Raw genomic sequence first — 7,598 nt, 5'->3', positions numbered from 1 at the left:
GTTGATTTTAAAACCCCTCACATCATAATTATAGCTGGGGACAAAGTAAAAATTCTGCCATGCCAGTGTGCCTGTATGTCAATACCCTGAGTAACCACTGTTGTTCTCATTAACATACTGATTAATCAGTTCCTTCAGCTATCTTCATGAAGTAAGATAAGATTGAAGTATTCAATATTTTATTGAAGTCTCCACTTGTATAACATAAGCATTCACTTACATAATGTGAAACATAGTTTACATTGAAACTAACAGTAACAAAGTCATTTGCTCACATACAAGTGCAATTCAATTTGAAATTATAAGAAACTATAAATAATATGACCGCAAAAAAATTTTGCTGTCGTAGATTGGTATCACGTTGTCTGAAGACAGTTGGTTTCTGGACTATAACTTAAGTATAAGTAAATAGAAATATATGAAATTTAAACACAAGGTTTATAACCAGAAAAGGAATGTTGGAATTGATTTAGAGGGTTATGAACTTATGGTCCTAACAGTTTAGGAATTAGGGGCCCAAAAAAGGCCCCAGAAAGCATTTTTCTAGTTTCCTTATAATAACTTGTGTATAAGTGTATGGATCTCTCTGAAATATACGATAAGTTTCCATACCACAAAGGAATTGTTAGGATTGGCTTTTAGGGATTATGGCTCAAACCGTTTAAGAATTAGGGGCAAAAAAGGGGGAAAACATGGGTTTCTTGGTTTATGGACAATTAAGACAACTTTAAAGCAGTGTAAGGGAGGTAATCCAAATATATTGAGATAATCCAAACAATTACCTCCCTTACTCTGTTTTAAAATTATGTATAAAGACATATTGTATTGTCTTGAAATGATTAGCTGTGTATTTACTTTTTTCTCATTTCAGATTTCAGAAATTAAAAAGAAAATTTTGTATATTTTGGTTGTTGTTGCAAAAAAAGGGGAGGAACCTATTATGTTTAATATTGAATTCCAATCTGAATTCAGACCTGTATCAAGTCTGAATATTGTGTCCATTTTTGCCCCAACAGTTCAGGGTTGGACATCTGTGGTCATATCCAGCTGTGCTCGGCAAAGCAATTTATTAAAGACTAAATTTGAGTTTTCATTGTCAGGAGAGGATGACATGTATTGTCTAAATAATAAGAGTCCTAAATACAAATGTCTAGTTTAAATCTAGGTTCTGAGTCTACACTTGACCAACATGATGCAGACTTTTCAGTTTTCTTTCCTTTAATCATATTATCAACCTGAACAATTCAAAATTGAATTTTCTGGGTGATATAAAGATATGAAGATGAAAGGAGGCAGAAGGTACCAAGAAGACATTCAACACAATTTATATACCCTGCAGGTAATGACAATAAAAACATGATGAGCTCAACAATACTAAACATTGAAAACTGAGGAATGAACAACAAAAACCTCATCAATAACAATGGGTAATCTCAGGTGCTCTGGAAAGTTGAGCAGAAAATAATCTCAGCGGAATCTGCTCCCCTTGTAACACCCATTACACTAAATAATTCCAAAAATACTTATTTTAAGTTTGATGCAATGTAAAATGCAGATTTAAACCAGATAGTCACTCTTTATGTGTTAAAGGACTTCTTCAATTTCTATAGTACACAATTACTGTTGAGAGAGGATGATCCATACTAATTTCCAAGGTCAGATTTTAAAGTTCAAGCTCAGGGGGCAAAAACTCTAAAAGCATGATTCAGGCATAAAAGTTTGTCATGCAGTTTAGCCAATATTTATGCGAAGTTGATTTTCAGAGAGAAAGTTCAAGCTGAAATTAAGGGTAATGTACAACACAGTACTGATTTACAGACTTTTTCCACAGGGACTCGGTTTATAGCAGATTAAAATTTTGTTAATCAATTTTTTTTATGTATTTCCTTTTTATACGACTGCAAAAATTTTTGCGGTCGTATATTGGTATCATGTCATCATTGTCGTCAGCGTCGTCCGAAGACGGATGGTTTCCCGATAATAACTTAAGAATAATTGAGTTAATAGAAATGAAAAAAAATTTAACACAATGTTTATAACCAAAAAAGAAAGCTTGTGATTGATTTTGGGGGTTATGGTCCCTAAGGTTTAGGAATTAGGGCCCAAAGGGGCCCAAAACAAGCATTTATCTAGTGTCAAGACAATAAGTTGTGTATAAGTATTTCAATTGTTCTGAAATTGTGCCACAATGTTTAATACCATAAGTAGAAGGTTGGGATATATTTTAAGGGTTATTGGGCAAACAGTCTAGTAATAAGGGGCCAAAAACAAGCATTTTTGTAGTTTCAAGACAACAAATTGGAGTTATCTTTCTTTGTCCAGAATGGTTGTTGAATCACCTAAAATCAATACTTTATGAAATCTTCTTTGAAAATTAGAGTTATCTTTCTTTGTCCAGAATAGTAGTTGAATCAACTTAAGTCAATGCTATATACAATATACAATGCAATATTCACTTTACTACCAACTGATGAATTAAAGCAATATTTACCATTCAGTGATTACAAGCACTTTGATTACCATTCTAGGGTTATGCCCCTTTACAAGTGGAAAAATTGAAGATTTTTTTAGTTTCTGTTCTCTTAACTTAAGTTTGTCTCAACTAAATTTAATGAAATGTGTATATAATGCTTATTACCTCTAAACTCAGTTTAAGTTTTTTTTTGGCAGCTTCACTTTTAGTTTTTAAATTATGTCCCTTTATAACGTTATATGCTAGCGGGGGCATCATCTGGGTATTAATTTTAACCATGACTGTATGACATTTTACATTTTAATATTTTATGATGTATTTAATGAGTAGTAATTGTTGCAAACTCCATTAGTATTTGAATTGAGATCACTTTTGGAATAAAGGAAAGGGGGAGGTGAAAAAAACAATTTAGGGAATTTTTCTCATTTCAGATTTCAGAAATTAAAAAGAAAATTTCTTCAAATATATTTTTTTTGAGAGGATAAATATTCAACAGCATAGTGAATTGCTCAAAAGCCAAAAAAAAAATTAAGTTCATTAGACCACATTCATTCTGTGTCAGAAACCTATGCGGTGTCAAATATTTAATCACAATCCAAATTCAGAGCTGTATCCAGCTTGAATGTTGTGTCCATACTTGCCCCAACCGTTCAGAGTTCGACCTCTGCGGTCGTATAAAGCTGTACCCTGCGGAGCATCTGGTTTGTATTACTTTATTAACATATTTAACGCTGACTTCACTATTTTTATGCAGTTAAGCTGCATTTTGCGAGCACCCTAGATTTGTGTTCTATCCAATAAATCCTGAAATACTTGCCATTGTTATTATCTAGCTTGTTACTATGTTATATATAACTAATTGAACACTTTTTTAATACTTTTTATTCTGGATTACAAAAAAAATGACCAGAAAAACCTTAAATGATCGTCGATTTATCCAAAAGTTTTAAAGTTACACATAGGAAGTAGTGCTTATTAAAAATCCTTGTGTAGTTCATTATGACTTGAGCTTTTAGCAAAGATGTCAAAGAACAATTGTATGAAATATTTAATCGCCGAAAATCTCTTAAGACAAGCAGTTTAGATTTCCCAAATGACCAAAGTCGTAGCAATATTGTTTGTCATCAATACGTAGTACAACTACGTCAGTAGTCTATTATATAATTCAACTGTTCATGCTGTTGGCGGCAATTTCAAATTAGAAAAAGAAATTTTCGTAGCTTTTCAATTTGGAGGCAGGTGTGCAAATTAGCGGTGGTCCGCGACCTTCCACTTTTGCAAGCGGAATTTCGACTAGGATAGTTGGTTTCTAGCTACGCCCGACGTAGTCGCCTTACATTTGAAAGAAAATAAGAAATTACTTTGCAAACCTTTTCACCATGTTCACCAAAGTCTCCAATTAAACGAGCTAAAAACTTATTTTTATCATTATTATTCATGACGGCGATGTTCAATTTGTTCAACCGCTAGCATTATACAGAAAATCGCCGACAAATATTGTATAAATTCGAGTAAAATCCCGTAAAATCGTATTTGATTGACAAAAACAACATTGTAAACACATAACAATGCAATCTCCCATGCAGAGTTGTCGGGTCCTTGCTCTCTTGAGAGAGAGCAAGGACCGACAACTCTGCATGGGAGATTGATAACAATGGCGGCCGTGAAGACAAAATTTTACAAAATCGGATCCGATTCCGGAAGCGGATAAGGGTAATTCCGGGTTTGACGATCATTTACAAAATAAATCCAAGCAGGTGAAAAAATACATCTATGCATGGTAAATGAATATAAACACTAGTATTGTAAACCAAAAGATATATGTTAAAGAAAGAAAAAGCAGAAAAATATTTTATTCAGAAACTAAAAATTACTTTTTGATAAATTTTAATTTAAAAATCCAATACAACGTGACAGCTGGGAACAGTATATCTAACGATATACATGTTCATGGTCACAGTCTAAATTTTCTTTATAAATGATAAATGATGATAATGCATGTGAGATGCTTTTAAAGTGTAAACATAATACTGCAATTTCGAGGGGTTATTAGTTTTTTCTCAATTTTGAAGGGTCGATTAAAGTAGCTGAAAGTTTCATTCTTTATTTTCACAAATAATGCAACTATATTATATATACCTTAATGTAAGTAAATCATATGATATATAGGTGGCATTCTTTGGACCACTCTACCCCCTCCTGTTTGATAACTTGGAAACGGTCGAGCTCCCCACCCCTAAACCATATGAGGGGCAGATCCGGGATTTTAGGTTAGGAGGGGCGCAAACTTAAATTTTCGCCGAGCAGAGCGAGGCTAAAAAAAATTGAGGTAAAATTATCGGAATTTTCTTTATTAAGCTGAGAACAACCCATGCTTTTCAAATTTAAGGGGGGTGCAAGCCCGCAACTCTCCCCCGTCTGAATCCGCCCCTGCATATATTCAAGTATAGGACAATATAATAAATAAAAAATGAAATATAGGGGGAGTCACTGGAGTTACCCCACCCCCTCCTGTTTGAGAACTTGGAAACGGTCGAGATCCACACCCCTTAACCATATATATTCATGTTTGTGACAATATGAAAAATCAAATGAAATATAGGAAGAGTCGCTAGGGGTCACCCCACACCTCCTGTTTTAGAATTTAAAAATGGTCGAGATCCCCATCCCTAAACCATATATATTCATGTATGGGACAATATAACAAATCAGATGAAAGATAGGGGGAGTCCCTGAGGTCACTGTTCACCCTCCTGTTTGAGAACTTGGAAATGGTCAAGATCCTTACCCCTAAACCATATATACTTATGTATGGGACAATATAACAAATCAAATGAAATATAAGGGAAGTCCCTGTGGTCATCCCAACCCTCCTGTTTGAGAACTTGGAAATGGTCGAGATCCCCACACCAAAACAATATATATTCATGTATGGATCAATATAACTAAGTAAATGAAATATAGGGGGAGTCCCTTGGGTCAGCCTACCCTTCCTGTTTGAGAACTTGGAAACCAATGAGATCCCCACCCCTAAACCATATATATTCATGTATGGGACAATATAATAAATAAAATGAAATGTAGGGGAAGTCCCTAGGGTCACCCTACCCCCAGTGGCGGATCCAGAAATTTTCATAAGTTGGGCCCACTGACTGACCTAAGAGGGGCCCGCTCCAGTCACGCTTCAGTGATTCCCTATATAAGCAACCAAATTTTTTCCCAAAAAGGGGGGGCCAGGCCCCCTGCCCCCTAAATCCTCTGCCTACCCCTACCTGTTTGAGAACTTGAAAACCGTTGAGATCCCCACCCCTAAATTATATATATTCATATGTATGGGACAAAATAACAAATCATTTTAATTTTACATTTACTATGGGCAAGTCAGTCAGACCTCATCTTTGATCCCTGTTGTAGTGAACATTTGTCTGATTCGTGTCTCATAACTTTTGTACTATAGAACACAAACTCAGTTTTCTTTCCAGGGAAACCAGTCCATTCATACTATTACATGTTCATACTACGTCAAATTGAACTTCTAGCAGTCAAATAAAAATCAAGGTTAACTACCAAGTAGAACAACTGCAATCATTGGGAACTTGTACCACTGCAGACTCACCATAAAAAATATACATTGATATATGCATTGCTTTTGAAACCTTGATAACATATAAATTATTTGCCTTAATAAATAAATCATTAGATAAACATGAATTTACTATATGTGAATGTTTAATGTTGAGGCAACATTGCCACAGTTTTCATAATTACGGTTGCCTTGGTTTTTGGTTAACTGCCTTCAGCGCTTACAGCGCTTTGATTTTGTTTTCTAGCAATGTGCAGTTTACTATCTATATCAGTCATGTCCGTATACTGAAAAATATGATCACCAAAATATAAAAAAAAACAGATTCCACTTTGACTCATTACATGTTACCTACCCATAACCTTTCTCTGTTTTTATGGTCTCAAATTTTAGATTTTTAAAATTTTGATCAATTTAAGTTTTAAAATATCAAAATTGCAAACATTTGAAAAATTTTGAAATTTTCACCAAATAGTTCAAATTTCAAAATTCTAAAATAACGTTTTTATATTTGATAGTTTACACAAGGATTTGTATAGTATTACTATACAAATCCTTGGTTTAGATATTTGATCAAACTTTAAAAGTACTAAACTTAACGTGCAGTTTTGATTATCTGCTTTTTGAGAGTTTGAATTAAAATATCAAAAATAGAAAAGGGGTGAATAGAGGGGTATTCACTGTCATAGGCGGATCCAAGGAGGGGGGGGTCTTTTGTGGGAAAAATTTGGTTGATTATATAGGAAATCACTGAAGCATGACTGGAGCGGGTCCCACTTAGGTCAGTCCTAGGTCAGTCAGTACCCCCCTTATGAAAAGTTCTGGATCTGCCACTGACGGTTATACTCCTAAATCATGACCGCTGGGAAAATCAAATAGTTCTGAAGTATTCATTTCATTTCACTTTTATTTCGTTTTGTAGTTTACAGGTACCCCTCTATTCGCCCCTTTTCTAGTTTTGATATTTTAATCAAAAATTTAAAAGATCAAACTTCCAAAAAGGGAAATAATCAAAATCTGCACATAAGTTTAGTACTTTTTTAAAGTTTGATCAAATATCTAAACTATCAAATATAAAAACGTAATTTAGAATTTTGAAATTTTAACCAGAGACATATGTGTATATATGTCTCAGTTTTAACTATTCGGTGAAACTGATTTCAAAAAATTTCAAAAGTTTGGAATTTTGATATTTTAAAACTTTGATCAAAATTTCAAAAATCTAAAACTTGAAAACTTTTTAATATTTTGATTCTAATTCTAATAGTAATTATATGAAACTGCATGAAAAGCGAATATGACAGTTCGTTAGAGAGCTTATCAGAGGCTGAGCTCAAGTTTTCTCTGAACATTGAGAGCTACTATTTGATTTTTAGGGGGGGTCTAGGATGAAAAACATTGCCCTGTTTTTTTTTCAAATTTCATCGCAGATTCCCATAAAAATCAAATTGTAGCTCCCTTATTGTGAACATGTTTGTCATGTATGTGGACTTTAAAAATGCTCCAGAATTTTTATTTCCCGGAAAAAGCACATGTGGTGAC

The sequence above is a fragment of the Mytilus galloprovincialis genome, chromosome 2 (genome assembly GCF_965363235.1).
Source record: "Mytilus galloprovincialis chromosome 2, xbMytGall1.hap1.1, whole genome shotgun sequence".
NCBI lineage: Eukaryota > Metazoa > Mollusca > Bivalvia > Mytilida > Mytilidae > Mytilus > Mytilus galloprovincialis.
Note: the sequence above shows the minus strand (reverse complement) of the source record.